Below are 18,407 nucleotides of genomic sequence, written 5' to 3'. Positions count from 1 at the left end.
AGTCAGCATAAATTGTTAAAAAAAAACCTTTACTAATTGGTGAGTTCACAAAAGTGACAGGTTTAATTCTAATCCAAATGGCAGCTCAAAGCCTTCCCAATGTAATTTTGAGTTAACCCTTTTGAGAACAGTCAGCCAGTATACCTGACAAAGAGTCATCCAGACTTGAAACGTTGGCTGTATTCTGTCCACAGATGCTGTAAGACCTGCTGAGGTTTTCCAGCATTTTCTGTTTTTGTTTCAGATTCCAGCCTCTGTGGTATTTTGCTTATACCTTTTTGACAGCAGGATGAAATTGGGAATTTTCTTTTACTCATTTGTGGGACACGGACATCGCTGGCTGGCCAGCATTTATTGCCCATCCCTAATTACCTGAGGGCAGTTGAGAGTCAACCACATTGCTCTGGAGTCACACATAGGCCAGACCAGGTAAGGATGGCAGATTTCCTTCCCTAAAGGACATTAGTGAACCAGATGGATTTTTTCCGACAATCGGCAATGGTTTCATGGCCATCAGTAGATTCTTAATTCCAGAGTATTGAGTTCAAATTCCATCATCTGCCGTGGCGGGATTCGAACCTGGGTCCCCAGAACATTAGCTGAGTTTTTGGATTAACAGTCTAGCGATAATACCACTAGGCCATCGCCTCCGCTGCCCTGTGTTTTTCTGAGTGACAGGGTTGGGAGAACCTTTGGGAGTAAATGCCCTGTGATCATGTATCTATTAGATTCCCAACCCAAACACTGAGTGACAATTCCAAAAAAAAAACCTATGATCTGAACTGTCAACTCTTTCACTCACCACAGAGGCTGCCGGACTTGTTGAGTATTCCCAGGATTATCTGTTTTTATTTCAGATTTCCAGTATTTTGCTTTTGACTGAGTAACAGATTAGACGGCCCACATTATTCTACCCTGGTGGCAGAATCTTGCCAGCTCTGAAAAAAGTACTGGGATTGGATGTGGAGAGACCATCCATACTTCCTTAGCTGCGGCAGGAACTGTGTGGGTAACCAAAGGGAGGGAGGAGGAATTGCAAAAGGCAAGCGAAAAAGGGGAAATCAAAGATCACTAATTCAGGCCCTTACTTTCTCAAGGAAGGGGGAGAGGTGAAGGCGGATTGTCCACCGTTACAGGTGGAAACTGGGAGAGCCAGTTTCTTTTTTTTTCAAGTTTCCCTTTTCAATCCCAACACAATCCAAGATGAGGTCAGCTGCTGAGCAAGGGGAGCAGGCGAGGTGAGCAGGTTCGCGACTCGACCAGGGCAGGGCAGCAACAATGGAGCACAAGGCACGATGCCCGCAATCAGACTTTAACCACAAGGAGAGTGAGGCAGGAGGCTGGCTTGAAGATCTCAGGTGAGGGAGGTGGGAGAATGGGAGAATGTGAGGCATGTGAGTGTAGGGTGGGGGGTGGGGGGGGTTGGTGGAGGGGGGGAGGGGGAGGCAGAGGTGTGGAGACAGAGATGGAGGTGACAGCAGAGACCCACAAACTGTAAAATCCGCTGATCTGTTGTGAAAGCTTGATTCCTGCACAGGATAAAGATTGAGTGCTCCATCCAGGGCTTTCTCCCTGTGCTTTGTTCAACCTTCCTCAAACAATCGGTCTTCACAGTGACTAAGCACATCAGTCAGGCTTGCATCTCAATGGGAATGATATTGTCTGCCAGAATGTACTGGGCTGGCATCACAGAGCTCAATCAGTCTTCCTGTATTTTCTCTGCACCTTTGAAGTGCATCTGCCACCCACCCCCCCACCCCTCCTTCTCCTTCTCCTCCCCCCCGACCCCATCTGTTTCAGTGATGCTGTAGGGTCCTCAAAAGTTCAGCTCACAAGGATGCCATAGAACCAGGAGAGGTGAAACTTTCTCTACTGTCTCACCATGATATGACCGCAGTCATGGAAAGTAGGCAAGCTGCCATTAGTCAGACAGGAGTCAGACATTCACAGAAGCTCTGTAAGGATCCACAGCTCTGTGGCGCTCATCCTCTGCGTGCGGAGCTGGCTCTACCACCCCTTCCTGATGACTCTGCTCCTGCCTTTGGTGAGCCAGGCCCCGCCATTGATGTCTTCTGCTTTTTCTTCCCTCCTGCCTATGAGTGAGAAGAATGACAGCATGATCACCAGGCTCCATGTTCCTGATAGTCTCCTCACTGTAGTGTCAAAGAGAGAGGCATGACGGTTAGCATCTGTTTCCTCAGGACCACATTTTGTACATTCATCACCTATAGCTGCCTCTCAAAGCCCATTGGCCCATGTCCTGACCATAACATTGATGCCCAGTCCTTCCTTTGTTTGGGTAAACCCCCCTCCCCTATGCACCACATACCGAGTGGTAACAGCTTTGGCCACTCAACTACATCTTGAGCTCTCATCTCAGGCATCGGGTGTGTCCTAACCATCCCCTTGGATTCAGCTTAGCCCACGGGGGACAGTTGCCAATAAGCACTTCAGTATAGACTGAAGGATTAGGAGCATTATCCTTGGGCAGAGTGCCACGGCCAATCGTCGCTTACCCTGGCCAGCAATGGTACAGCCGCACCAAAGCAGTCATTGAATTTGGGCTGAATGCGGAGCAGCAATCATTGGCACTCTCACACACAAGTGCTGCTTGAGTGGGCACAATTGTGTGACTAGTCAGACTCCAAGCATGTCAATTGAGCTCAAGCTAAATGGTCTCAGCTGCAACAGACTGCTCATTTTTGATACGCTTTTCTATTTGCCTTGCTCTGCCTTCATCCTGTACCCCCATATACGCCCTTCACACCCCAACCACACTGAAACCCAGGTCCCGGGCTTCCCTGTACTGAGGCCCAGGCCACTGCACTATGGGGCAGCCAAGAAGAAGCTGTTGTGCAGACTTGCCTGTGACTCCCCCCCCCCGCCCCCAGGTCCTATCCCTGTAACCCCACATATTTACCCTGCTAGTCCCCTTGACACTAAGGGGCAATTTAGCATGGCCAATCCACCTAACCCACCAATCTTTGGATTTGGAGGAAACCGGAGTACCCGGAGGAAACCCACGCAGACACAGGGAGAACGTGCAAACTCCACACAGACAGTGACCCGAGGCTGGAATCGAACCCGGGTCCCTGGCACTGTGAGGCAGCAGTACTAACCACTGTGCCAACATGCCGCCAATGGATTTGAACGGACGTTGAACGGCAGAAAAGGAAGCCTGCCACTGACACAGAGGGAGGGGACAATTGCGTCCTGCATCTGCGCCGCCGGGAAGCATGTCTCAGGCTTTCTCGGGATATTTGCCATTCCCTCCACCAAACCCGCCCACTCCGAATAGGAGCGGAAACACTCCAGTCCCTTAAAAATCATCACCAAGCAATCTAATCTCAATGTGTACCAAGCAATAAAACAGTAAAGGGGAGCACATAGAAACCAGTGGAACACAGGATTCAGAATCCAAATCTGGTTTGCTTGATCCACTCATTGTTTTTAAATGCTACCTATTCCGAGCTGGGAATAAGTAATGTGCACGCTCCCCATACGAAGTACACACCATCCTCTAACATGGCCAGGAAAGTACTTGGCAAGTTGATGTAAGTGTAGGAAATGAAATAACCATTGGTGCGAGTTGGGCTGATGTGGCCGTGCGTACCATTAGTGGGCATGTGATGTATTTTACTGATGGGAGGTTATCAGAACCAAAGAAAAGGCAGCATGGGGTCTAAGGTTTCAAATAGCAATATAATATTGATAGGTTGGGTAAGAGTATGGCAGATAGGGAGGGATGGCAGAGGACTTATTTACTTGGGATGTGTAAATGTCCCAGCAAATCAGACATTATTTGAAATTCATCATATAATATAGGCAATTCCTCAAAGCCGGATTGGCCCAGAGCGTGTGAGGAAGGAGGCACAGCATTTACAGTTGATATGGGGGTGGAGGAGGAGGAGGAATTGACATGTCTAATTAGCAACTTCCCAGCAGGAATAATTCCCTACTTGTGATTTCAGGAATTTCCCTTCAGGGTAGAAGATTCAGTCAGACAGAAATCTTTTTTTAAAAGCAGGTAGCACGCCTGCCATTATAAGCATTGCTATGTAGGAGAAGCCAAAATCCAACCCACCGTTTACAGCAGTTGATGATCAGTTGATTCCATATTCTGATCGTTAGAAAATTAGCAAAATGTCTTATAAATAAAATTAGCTGGAATGGGTAGAGGATTAGGTTAGTGCTACAAATTTCATTTCTCCAGAAATGAGCAGTCTTGGATGCTAACAGTTTGTCCCAAACAGAAGCCACGGTTGAGTAAATGCATAAATAGATGCATGCAATGGAATGGGCAGCACGGTGGCACAGTGGGTGGCACTGCTGCCTCACAGCACTAGGGACATGGGTTCAATTCCTGGCTTGGGTCACTGTCTGTGCAGAATCTGCACGTTCTCCCTGTGTCTGCGTGGATTTCCTTCGGATGCTCCGGTTTCCTCCCACAGTCCAAAAGACGTGCTGGTTAGGTGCATTGGCCATGCTAAATTCTCCCTCAGTGTACCCGAACAGGCGCCGGAGTGTAGCAACCAGGAGATTTTCACAGTAACTTCATTGCAGTGTTAATGTAAGCCTACTCGTGACACTAATAAATAAACCTCAGATGACCATACTACAAAACCATGTTAACTCTTTCATTTAACCTTGCTGAATTATGATACTCACTGAAATGCAAACATTAGTGTGTGGAAGTAGAATAGAAGAAAGATAATGCAAGTTATGACTGTTGTGCGAAAACTGTAGAGATTCATGGAAGATGGAAGATAACAGAAGGGTGGGCCTCACTCCATGGGTTAAACAAAGAGCTCAAAATACCAATGAATGCAGGCACGCAGGTCTTGGTGTAACACCATTGATCACACCTGAAGAAGGCACAATGGATAAGATTTGGAAAGGTTCCATTTGCAGTAGGTATTGGAGTGAAATGTCCATGAGTGGATTTGTGCTGAATTTGGTCAAATATGCTCGAGTAGTTTGAGGAGTTGTGAAGAAGAGTAGAGGAAAAAGAGGAGAAGAGTTGTTTGTGAACATGCCTGCCATCTTGTCTGATCTGTACTCACTACTAATCAGTCATATGTTTTTGGTGTATTATATCTCATCCCCAAATTCAACATATTGGTTGCAGTTGACCCTGCTTAAACTGAATTACAATAGTAGGAATAGTCATGCACCAGCAAGGGGGAATAGGGATAGGCAAAGGAGAATGTCGGCCATCTTGTAACAGAAGTATACAGGTGACACCAATTCAAGGTGGATGAGGCGATAAGTTTTATTTAACTCTGTATTCAAAAGGTGAAAGTTTTTAAAGCAAAAATAGAAGGGGGTATTTGGGAAATCTCATTAGAGCACTAAGTGAACACAAAATGTGAAGTGAATTTTCACTGAAAAGATCCTCTAATGTGAATCATAGAATCCCTACAGTGCAGAAGGAGGCTATTTAGCCCATCAAGCGTGCACCAACAAAACCCAGGTCCCATCCCCGTAACCCCACATATTTACCCTGCTAACCCCTTGACACTAAGGGTGGGATTTTTCCCACTTGCCCCAATGCCGGGAATTCCTTCCCAAGGTCAACAGGCCTTTGCATGGACCGCCAAATTTTCTGTCCTGCCCGCTACGATTCCCGTGGCGGGCAAGACGGAAAAATTCCATCCTCAGGGTCAATTTAGCATGGCCAGTCCACCTAATCTGCACACCTTTGGAGCACCTGGAGGAAACCCACGCAGACATAGGGAGAACGTGCAAACTCTACAAAGACAGTCACCCAAGGTAGGAATTCAACTTGCACTGTTAGGTAGCAGTGCTAACTGCTGTGCCACCGTGTCGCCCATGTGCTTTCAGATGTATAACCGTTGGATGTTTACAGCGATGAAGGGACTTTCAATTTTTAATAAAAGCATTTCATTGCTTATTCCCTGCCTGAAGATAGCTGCTAGCAGCTGAACTGGCACCTCTGACTTGATCAGCCTCTGACATGTGAACAGGTTAGATAGGTTACTGCGGTTCTTAAAGCAGCAAAGCTCAACAGTGGTGACAAGAACTTGCCTTTGATACTGCAAGAGATAGAAATCGCAAAGCCAACTTGTTTTAAATGTTCCTGGTAGCAACCATCATTAAACTAGTTGAAGCCTAGAAGGCCACATTCAAGAGCATACAGTTTGTACAGAGATGACCTTGTCCCCTCAGCCCCTTGATCTGTCAACATGACTCACAGAAACACAGTGAAAAGGAGCAGAGAGCAGCAGCCGGGTGCACTAATACTCTACTCCTGACATTGACCTTTGCTGTGTGGACATTACTACCTCCCTAATGGATGGGGCAAGGTCAGTCTCCTTATGTGTCCAACCTGTAGCATCGGGCAGAAGGCAACCGATAGGCACAAGTCAATGGGGCTTTATAAGTACGAAAGCAAAATCTAAATAAGCAAGCTGAAAAGGTTCAATATTTGCGCACCAGGCTGCGATTTGCTGTTTATTGAGTCACAACATTTCTCAGAGCATCTGATGAGTCTGCATTTAATTTACAGCAAAGGAGTTTGTTTCTGATGCCAATATAAATAAAAGTGAAATACCGTCAACTCCATTTGTTTGTGAAGTGCATCATTCGACACAGGAAATATGACACATAGCCAGGGGTGCACATATGAAAACAACCAAAACATCAGCATTTCTGTGGCTACATTTGATGGAATGGGAAGCGCTTTGACCCTCCCTCGTTTTCTTTGGCAAAGCACACAATGTGTCTCTCGCACAGAATGGTCGTCAGCACCCAATTCTTTCTCGTCACTTTACATTCCTGTGGAAAGTGAAATCTGCTGTGGCTCTTCCAGGCCTTATTCAAACTGTAAGTCAGCTATGGTTTTTTTATTCATTCGTGGGACATGGGCGTCGCTGGCTGGCCAGCATTTATTGCCACTCCCTAGTTGTCTTTGAGAAGGTGGTGGTGAGCTGCCTTCTTGAATCACTGCAGTCCATGTTCTGTGGGTTGACCCACATTGCCGTTAGGGAGGGAATTCCAGGATTTTGACCCAGCGACTGCGAAGGACCGGCGATATATTTCCGAGTCAGGATGGTGAGTGGCTTGGAGGGGAGCTTGCAGGTGGTGGTGTATCTGTTGTCCTTGTCCTTCTAGATGGAAAAGGTCATGAGTTTGGAAGCTGCTCTCTAAGGATCTTTGGTGAGTTGCTGCAGTGCATCTTGTAGATAATACACACCGCTGCTACTGAGCGTCGGTGGTGGAGGGATTGAATGTTTGTAAATGTGGTGCCAATCAAGCGGGCTGCTTTGTTTTGGATGGTGTCAAGCTTTTGAGTGTTGTTGGAGCTGCACCCATCCAGGCAAGTGGGGAATAATCCATTACACTCCTGACTTGTGCGAGAGTCTCTTATTGGTAATGGTCATTGCCCGGCATTTCTGTGGCACGAATGTCACTTGCCACTTGTCAGCCCAAGCCTGGATATCTTGTTGCATTTGAAAATGTAATGCTTCAGTATCTGAGGAGTCGCAAATGGTGCTGATCGTTGTGCAATCATCGGCGAACATCCCCGCTTCTGTGCTTGAGAGCGACTGGTTTTGCTCCACATTCACCAATAATCACCTCAGTGTGCATGTTTTACATATCATGATTGGCAACAGCAGCAGCTACAGGCAGCACAGTGGCACAGTGCTTAGCACTGCTACCTCACAGTGCCAGGGACCTGGGTTCGATTCCCAGCTTGGATGACTGTTTGTGCGAAGTTTGCACATTCTCCCCCTGACTGTGTGGGTTTCCTCCGAGTGCTCTGGTTTCCTCCCACAGTCCAAAAGACATGCTGGTTAAGTACATTGGCACCTATAATAAATAAACGTTGAAACTTATAGGATAGAATTTCATAGAATCCCTGCAGTGCAAAAAGAGGCCATTCAGCCCATCAAGCCTGCACCAACAACAATCCTACCCAGGCCTTATCCCTGTAACCCCATGTACTTACCCTGCTAATCCCCGACACTGAAGAGACAATTTAACCTGACCAATCAACCTTACTTGCTCATCTTTGAAGTGTGGAAGGAAACCAGAGCTCCCGAAGGAAACCCACGTAGACATGGGGAGAATGTGCAAACACCACACAGTCACCCAAGGCCAGAATTACATAGGGGTCCCTGGCACTGTGAAGCAGCAGTGCTAACCATTGCCTTCAAACATTCATCTGCATTCAGAACATCTATAGTAGAAAAAGAAAATTAAGTGCATTCCAAATTGGAGTGATTTCATCATTCTCTCTCGAGTAACAAGATGAAATTTGTAAATCGAACCAAATAAGAATTCTGATAGTTAGGTCACTGGAATACGAAATCAATTGTTTGACTCATTTTAAAATAAATTAAAGCTTGGATGCCAAAGGCACTGTACAAGTCAGCTGGCACGGGGCACCACAGAATTAAAAATGATTCTTCCTTTAGAATTACTCTGACAACCAATATCACAGACTGACTTAAGAGCAAAATAGTGCAGGTACCAGAAATCAAAAAGAAAGTGCTCAAAATACTCTGGAGGCCTGGTAGCATTGGCGGAGAGAGAAAAAGAGTTAAAGCTTCAGGTCTCTTGATCTTTCTGGAAAATGTTATGCTCTTCCCTCCACTGGAATTGCTTTTCATATCTTTACCTTGGTTCACACTCTGGCTGACAGCCACATGAGCAAATGGGAACAGCCGCCTTTTCCAGTGGTCAAACATGTGATCATGAAGGTTAAAGGTTTGGCAAGCTTCCATCTCGTGAGGTGATCATTTGGAATTCTGGTGTTAATTGCCACCCTGGTGGTGAATTCTGTGTTAATTGCCACCTGGTGGTGAATTCTGTGTTAATTGCCATCTGGTGTGGCTCAGGAACCACACTATGACAGTTTCTGCCACATCTACTGCAGAGGAAGATAGTGGGCTGAGGAAGTGCACAATTCTCTGGTCTTTGTCTTCGCTGGGCCCTCTTCTTGGCCAGCTGAGCTTTTTGTTTCTGCTCACCTCTTCCGATGCCCCTCCAAAAAGTTAGCCTCTACAGTTCATGGCAGCCAGCAACTGGCTCACAATTGGCAATGTTGGCCATTTTCACATCTCACATAAGACTAAAATTTGAGTGAAGAACAGCTCAAAGTTCCTCTAACCCATCACAAAATGGTCTGCACCATTAGTTAGGCTTGTCCTTTCCCATTTAATCTCCATGATATTTTGTGCTCGAGTGGCTGGAAGTGTCAGAAGGCAATGGTACAATGCCTTCTTGAGGGCATCTGAGTGATCAGGGCTAGCAACTGTGCATTGAAGCATTGTGAAATGAACAGTGCAAGCGTTGAGCAAGCAAGTGCCAGTGAGAAAAGCAAAGTAAAAGAGAAAGATTATATCAAAGTCCAAAGACTTATGTTGATTGGCCATGCTAAATTGACCAGGGTAAATTACCATTAGCAGGGTAAATGTGTGGGGTTATGGGAATAGGGCTCGGGTGGGATTGTGGTCGGGACAGACTTGATGGGCTGAATGGCCTCCTTCTGTACTGTAGGGATTCTATGATTCTATGAAATCAAGAGTATGGAAAAGAAAGTTATTTTCGAAGGTATATACTTTAGGAAAAGGATCTCCAACATAATTAAAATCTGAAGGAAGGAGAATCCACCATCATGATAGTTAATTTTCAGTGCCAGTGACAATGACTAACAGTATGTAACACAAGTCACACTGTTAAAAAGGCTCATACTTGAAATGGCTCAACTTTCTGGGGAGTTTGTTTGTGCCTACGTTCAATGACAGGAACTTCACACCCGCTCAATATATCTAACTGAGGGAGCCAGACAAAGTGGTACAACTTTTGTTAATCGAATAGCAGGGCAACAAATTCAAAAGCAAGTTTTCGATTTTTGATTTCAAATCAAACATTTGCTCCATTCTTAATTTGCTGTAGCATTTGCGCATGAATAGCACCAGGCGTTATTTGCCTCGCTGTCATTTTGATGGCAATTTTTGGGCCATTGATTTAGCATTGTAGCTGCAGTGCTAGCAGCAGAATGTATTGAACCACCACACATGTGAAGGGGAAGCAGGCTTTTTAAAGGCAGAATGGAAAGGATCAATTCACTATCAAATTGGACAGATTTACTCATTTTTCAGTGAGAATTAATCTTCATTCCAGTGGCGTATTTTAATCTGGCATTTGTCATCGCGACTCCAGCTTCACACAGCCTTTGACATTTATGTAATATCTACTGGTTAGTGCACATATTCAAGTATGCTGGAGGATCAGGACCACAAGAGGATGAAACTCAGTGTAAAAGCTGACCTTCAGCAATAATGTTTAAAATATATTCCAATAAAGTCTTGAACAACCACTATAATGGTGCTAAAGAGATTGAATCCAACTGAAAAGGCCAAAACATTTCATAGGTTCGAGCAACCTTAAAAATCACATTTAAAATTGATTGGAAAAACTCTCCAACAAAGATACAATTAAACCACAAAAGGGTTTATTTCCAATTGGGAAGCCTAAACTTCCAAGAATCTTAACTTAAAACAACCTCAGTTCATTTTATTTTGAACCCATTAGTTGAAGGGTGACAAGTGATGAAGGATGGAACATTCCTCATTTGTACTGACTAAATACACTACTGGATCACATAATACACAGGGCAGGTTAAGTGATTTAAGAGCTGTTCCACAACGCAACAACTAATAAAAGCAAATTACTGCGGATGCTGGAATCTGAAACCAAAAGAGAAAATTCTGGAAAATCTCAGCAGGCTTGGCAGCATTTGTAAGGAGAGAAAAGAGCTGACGTTTCGAGTCCTGGTGACCCTTTGTCAAAGCAACGACCAACTTGTTTTTCATTTATTTAAAGGGTGTGGGCTTTGTTGGCTCGGCCTCCATTTATTACCAATTCCTAGTTGTCCTTGAGCAGTTGGTTCTGAGCTGCCTTCTTGAAATGTAGCAGTCCCTGAGGTGTAAGTACACGCACTGTGCTGTTAGGGAGGGAATTCCAGGATTTTGACCCAGCGACAATGAAGGAACGCCAATATATTTCCAAGTCAGAATAGTGAGTGGCTTGGATCCCAGGTGGTGGTGTCATCAGGTATCTGCTGCCCATGGCCTTCTAGATGGCAGAAGTCGTGAGTTTGAAAGGTGCCGCCTAAGGAGTCTTGGTGAGTTCCTACAGTGCATCTTGTAGATGGTACACATGGCTGCCACTGTTCATCAGTGGTGGAGGGAATGATATTTGTAGAAAGAGTACCAAGCAAGTGGCTGCTTTGTCCTGGATAGTGTTGAGATTCTTGAGTGTTGTTGGAGCTACACCCATCCAGGCAAGTGAAGAGTATTTCATCACAATCCTGACTTGTAGATGGTGGACAGGCTTTGGGGAGTCAGGAAGTGAGTTACTCACCATAGGATTCCTAGTCTCTGAACTGCTCTTGTAGTCACAGTATTTATATACTGTGACTACAAGACTAGCCCAGTTCAGTTTCAGGTCAACAGTAACTGTCTGGATATTGATAGTTGGGGAATCCAGCAATCGTAATGCCATTGAATAGTTAGATTCTCTCTTGTTGGAGATGATCATGGTCTGAAACTTGTGTGGTGCAAATGTTACGTGCCACTTTCCAGCCCAAGTCTGGATACTATGCAGGTTTTGCTGCATTTGGACATGGACTGCTTTAGTACCTGAAGAATTGCGAATGGTGCTGAACATTGTGCAATCATCAGTGAACATCCCCACTTCAGACCTTATGATGGAAGGTGGGTCATTGATGAAGCAGCTGAAGGTGGTTGAATCTAGGACACTACCCTGAGGGACTCATGCAGTGATGCCCTGGAACTGAGATGATTGACCTCCAACTACCACAACCATCTTCCTTTGTGCCAGGTATGACTCCAACCAGGGAGGATTTCCCCTGATTCCCATTGACTCCAGTTTTGCCAGGACTTCTTGTTGCCACACTCAGTTAAATGCTGCCTTGATGTCAAGGACAGTCATTCTCATCTCACCTCTGGAGCTCAGTTCTTTTGGCCACGTTTGACTAAGGTTGTAATGGGGTCAGGAGCTGAGTGACCCTGGCGTAACCCAAACCGAGCATCAGTGAGCAGGTTATTGTTAAGCAACTGCTGCTTGAAAGTGCTGTCGATGACCCCTCCCATCACTTTACTGATGAACGAGAGTAAACCAATGGGGTGGAATTGGCCAGGCTGAATTTGTCCTGTTTCGTGTGTACAGGACATAACTGAGCAATTTTCCACAATGCCGGGTAGATGTCAATGTTGTGGCTGTACCGGATCAGCTTGGCTGAGGACACGGCAAATTTTGGAGCACAAGTTTTCATTACTATTATTGGAATATCGTCAGTGGCCTACTGCCTTTGCTGTATCCAGTGCCTTCAGTTGTTTCTTGATATCATGTGGAATGAATAGAATTGGCCTAAGACTGATATCTGTGATGCTGGGGAACTCCAGAGGATGCCAAGATGAATTATTCACTCAGCACTCCTAGCTGAAGGTTACAAATGCTCCAGCCTTATCTTTTGTAATACTGTGCTGGGCTCCACTATCATTGAGGCTGGGGATGATTGTGGAGCCTCCTCCTCCAGTGAGTTGTTTAATTGTCCACCACCATTTGCGACTAGATGTGGCAATGCTGAAGAGCCTAGGTCTGATCTGTTGGTTGTGAAATTGCTTAGCTCCATTACTTGACGCTTATGCTGTTTGGCATGCAAGTAGTCCTGTGATATAGCTTCACCAAGTGGGCACCTCGCTTTTAGGAATGCCAGTTTTGCTCCTGGCATGTCCTCCTGCACTTTTCATTGAACCAGGGTTGATCTCCTAGCTTGGTGGTAATGCCAGCGTGGGGGATATACTGGGCCGTGAGCTTACAGATTGTGGTTGAGTACAATTCTGCAGCTGCTGATGGCCCACAGCATCTTATAGATGCCCAGTCTCAAGTTGCTAGATCTGGCTGAAATCTATCCAATTTAGCACAACATCTGGTTCCACAGATGATAAACTTCAGATGGATTGGGGAGGTGGGGACTGTTCTCCTTGGCAAGAAGAAAGCTAAGGGGAGATTTATTAGAGATGTTCAAAATCATGAGGGGGCTGGACAGAGTAGATAGGGAGAAACTGTTCCAATTCCTAAAAGAATTCAGAATAAGAGGGCCCAGGTTAAAGTGATTTGCACAAGAAGCAATTGTAATATGAAAAAAAACTTTTTCACACAACCAGTGGTTCAGCTCTGCAATATACTGCCTCGAAGACTGCCTCAGAGGCAGGTTCAATTGAGGCATTCCAAGGGGCATTAGATGTTTACTTAAATAGGAACTGAAACTGGAACAATCTGCGGGGACATGGAGAAAAGGCAAGGGAATGGCACTAAAGTTACAATGCTCGTTTGGCGATCCAGTGCAGATACTATAGGTCAAATGGCCTCCTTCTGTGCCGTAACAAGTGAACACGATGAAGGGTATCCTCAATGTGAAGACGGGATTTTGTCTTCGCAAGGACTGTGTGGTTATCACTCCTACCAATATGACCATTGATGCATCTTCATGGAGACAGGTTGGTGAAGCTGAGGTCAAGTATGTTTTTCCCTCTTGTTGGCTCCCTCACCACCTGCCGCAGGTCCAGTCTAGCAGCTATGTCCTTTAGGACCCAATGAGCTCAATGTAATGGTAGTACCGAACCATTCTTAGTGATGGACACTGAAGTTCCCCACCCAGAGTACATTCTGCATCCTTGCCACCCTCAGTGCTCCCTCCAAGTGGTGTTCAACATGAAGGAGTACTGATTCATCAGCTGAGGGCATCATGGTACATGGTAATAAGTCGGAGTTTTCCTTTGACCTGGTGCCATGAGACTTCCTGGGGCCCAGAGTTGATATTGATGACTCCCAGAGCAACTCCTTCTTGACTGCATACCACTGTGCCGCTGCCACTTCTGCTGGGTCAGGACATAATGTGGAGATGCCGGCGTTGGACTGGGGTAAACACAGTAAGAGTTTTAACAACACCAGGTTAAAGTCCAACAGGTTTATTTGGTAGCAAATACCATTAGCTTTCAGAGCTTTTGGACACATGTGTCTCTGTGCCCTGTTTGAGAGCAGATTTCCACTCCATCTGACGAAGGAGCAGCACTCCGAAAGCTAATGGCATTTGCTACCAAATAAACCTGTTGGACTTTAACCTGGTGTTGTTAAAACTCTTACTGGGTCAGGACATAACCAGGAACAGTGATGGTGGTGTCTGGGACATTATCCGTAAAGTATGATTCCATCAGTACCACTATACTGGCACTGGAGGGGGTGCAGAGGAGATTCACTAGGTTGATTCCAGGGTTGAGAGGGTTGGCTTATGAGGAGAGACTGAGTAGACTGGGGCTATACTCATTGGAATTCAGAAGAATGAGAGGCGATCTTATAGAAACATATAAGATTATGAAGGGAATAGATAAGATAGAAGCAGGGAAGTTGTTTCCACTGGCGGGTGAAATTGGAACTAGGGGGCATGGTCTCAAAATAAGGGGGAGCAGATTAAGGACTGAGTTGAGGAGGAACAAAGGGTTGTGAATCTGTGGAATTCCCAGTGAAGCACTTGAGGCTACCTCATTGAATGTTTTTAAGGCAAGGATAGATACATTTTGCAACAGTGAAGGAATTAAGGGTTATGGTGAGCGGACGGGTGCTGTGTCGACAAAAAGATCTTATTGAACGGTGGAGCAGGCTCGAGGGGCCAAATGGCCTACTCCTGCTCCGAGTTCTTATGTTCTTATGTCAGGCTGTGGGGCAGCTTTCCGAATTTTGGGCATAAGCCCCCAAATGTTGGTAAAGGAGGACTTTGCAGGGTCATCAAGGCTGGGTTTCTTGTTATCACCTAGGTCAATGCTGGGTGGTCCGTACAGTTTCATTCCTTTTTGTTTTCTTTGTAGCGGTTGGATACTCGCTGGGAGTGACTCGCTCGGCCATTTCAGAGGGCAATTCAGAGTCAGCACACTGCTGTCGGTTTGGATTCACATTTAGACCAGACCAGACAAGGACAGCAAAGTTCCTTCCCGAAAGAACATTAGATGGGTTTTAATATGATGATCGATGATGGTTTATGGATACCATTACTGAAATGAGCTTTAAATTCCAGGTTTTATTATTTGAATGAAAATTCCACCATATGGTGGGATTTGAACCAGGCTCCCCAGAGCATTACTCCAGTAACATTGCTACTAAGTCACGGCGGCACGGTAGCACAGTGGTTAGCACTGCTGCTTCACAGCTCCAGGGACCTAGGTTCGATTCCCGGCTTGGGTCACTGTCTGTGTGGAGTTTGCACATTCTCCCCGTGTCTGCGTGGGTTTCCTCCGGGTGCTCCGGTATCCTCCCACAGTCCAAAGATGTGCGGGTTAGGTTGATTGGCCATGCTAAAATTGCCCTTAGTGTCCTGGGATGCGTAGGTTAGAGGGATTAGTGGGTAAATATGCCAGGATATGGGGGTAGGGCCTGGGTGGGATTGTGGTCGGTGCAGACTCGATGGGCCAAATGGCCTCTTTCTGTGCTGTAGGGTTTCTAAGATTTTTAAGAAGCCACCATCTCTGCAGTAATCTTGGTACCAGGCAGAGCTGTGTGCACAGAGCTCAGGTGATCTGACAAATGGAGTGGTTTGCTATACATAGAATCCTAGAGTGCAGAAGGAGACCATTTGGCCCACCGAGTCTGCATCGACCACAAAGCCACCCAGGCCCGATCCCCATAACCCCATGCATTTCCCCTAGCTAGTTGCCCTGACACTAAGGGGCAATTTAGCATGGCCAATCCACCTGACCCGCACATCTTTGGACTGTGGGAGGAAACTAGAGCACCCACGCAGACACGGGGAGAATGTGCAAACTCCACACAGACAGTGACCCAAGCCGGGAAATGAACCTGGTCTCTGGCACTGTGAGGCAGCAGTGCTAACCACTGTGCCGCCATGCTGTCCTGACTCTGTACAGAGTAGCAATGAGAATTTGGTGTCAACTGCATCAAATAATTGCTTGTATTTTAGAACAGTTTCCAAGCATTGGAATGTAACTTTAGAAAGGGGGAAAGAAACAAAACAAGGAACTATAGGCCGATTAGCCTAACATCATTAGGCAAAATGCTGCTATCTGTTATGAGGGATATGGCAACAGGGCACTTAAAAATATTAAATTATGATCAAGCAGAGTCAACATGGATTTATGAAAGGGAAATAGTGTTTGACAAATCTGTTTTGAGGTGGTAATTAGTGAAATGGATAAAGGGAGAAGCCAGTGGATATAGCGTACTTGGACTTTCAAAAGGTATTCAATGAACATAGCACACTGGATGCTACCGCGCACAAAATGAAGATTCGTGGGATTATATATTAGTTTGTATTGAGGATTGGTTAACAGACAGAAAACAGTAGGAATAAACAGGACATTATCAGGTTGTTTGGCTGAAACTAACAGGGTGCCGCAATGATCATGACTTGAACCACAGCTTTTTATCATCTATAGAACAGCTTAGAGTGAGGGGCTGATTGGAATGTATCAAAGTTTGCTGACAGTACAAAACGTGAACAGTGAGGAGGATGCAAATTGGCTGAAGAGGAATATAGACGGGTTGAGTGAGTGGGCAAGAGCGTGACAGATGGAATACAACGTGGCGAAGTTATCCACTTCAGCAGGAAGAATAAAAGGAAGCAGAATTTTTTAATGAACAATGAGATAGTGAGAAAGGTTATTCAGAGCGACCTCAGCATCTTTGTGCAGAAATCAAAGTTAACATGCAGGTGTCAATCAGCAATCACCAAAGATCCTTAGACGGCACCTTCCAAAGCCAAAACCACTTCCATCTGGAAGTCAAGGGCAACAGATACATGGGAACACTACCACCAGCAAGTTCCCCTCCAAGCTGGTACCAGAACTGAGTGATTTGAGCTACTGGGAAAGAGTGGACAGGCTGGAAGGTTTTTTTTCTAAATAAAAGATTTATATGTGGACTATGAGAAATTTAAAATCATGAATGGGTCAGACATAAGAGAGGTAGGGAGAATGAATTTGATTTTTGAGTTGATTTATTATTATCACATGTAATGGTATACAGTGAAAAGCATTGTTTCTTGCACACTAGACAGACAAAATATACCGTTCATAGAGTACATATGGGGAGAAGGAAAGGAGAGGGTGCAGAATATAATGTTGCAGTTACAGGCAGGGTGAAGAGAAAGATCAGCTTATTATATGGTCGGTGACATTATGAGAGAGTTTAAACGAGTTTAGAGTTATGTTTTAGGAGCATATAATGAGAGTAAAAGATAGAATTAGAGGACATGCTGGGGACAGCTTGCAAGAAGTCTTCATGCTCTGGTGCCAGGAAATTTTTTTTAGAAACCATACAATCCCTACAGTGCAGAAGGAGGCCATTTGGCCCACCAAGTCTGCACCTACCACAATCCCACCCAGGTCCTATCCCCGTAATCCCACATATTTACCCCGCTATTCACTTTAACCTACGCATCTCGGGACACGAAGGGCAATTTACCATGGCCAATGCACCTGGCCTGCACACATTTGGACTGTGGGAGGAAACCGGAGCACCCAGGGGAAACCCACGTAGACACAGGGGGAACGTACAAACTCCACACAGCCAGTCACCCAAGCCAGGAATCGAACCCAGATCTCTGGAGCTGTGAGGCAGCAGTGCTAACCACTGTGCCACTGTGCTGCAAATATAATGTGGAAAAAAGGAAGGGTAGGGGCTGGATGGGAAAAATTGTCAAGAATCCTAAAACTGACCCCACTTCTGATTAACAAAGCTAGAATAGGAGTGAATAGGACCCCACTCCAGGCAGCATGCTGGCAATTTAAATATTAGATACTGGTTGCTTGCCCCATTTATTCATTATTTCAAATGTAACTCTGGCCAGCCAAGTTTCACAGACATTGGGGAAACCAGGCAGCTAAAAGCAGACAAGGACTGATAGGGGCAGGAGTTAAGTACCTCACCTATGAAGAATCTGTATCCAATACCAGAGAGAGTCTTTGACATGCGAGTGCCAGGGACAAAGGTCAGGCAGGATACGGGGTCGTTTGGAGAGATGGGGAGGGAAAGGAAAGACCAAGCAACCAAAAAGGTCAAATTCTAAAAATAGATACATAAAAATCATAGAAACCCTACAGTACAGAAAGAGGCCATTCGGCCCATCGAGTCTGCACCGACCACAATCCCACCCAGGCCCTACCCTCATATCCCACCCACTAATCCCTCTAACCTACGCATCTCAGGACACTAAGGGGCAATTTTAGCATGGCCAATCAACCTAACCCGCACATCTTTGGACTGTGGGAGGAAACCGGAGCACCCGGAGGAAACCCACACAGACACGAGGAGAATGTGCAAACTCCACACAGACAGTGACC

Source organism: Mustelus asterias, chromosome 13 (genome assembly GCF_964213995.1).
Source record: "Mustelus asterias chromosome 13, sMusAst1.hap1.1, whole genome shotgun sequence".
Taxonomy (NCBI): domain Eukaryota; kingdom Metazoa; phylum Chordata; class Chondrichthyes; order Carcharhiniformes; family Triakidae; genus Mustelus; species Mustelus asterias.
The sequence above is the reverse complement of the archived record's forward strand: the minus strand, read 5'-3'. Positions refer to the sequence as shown.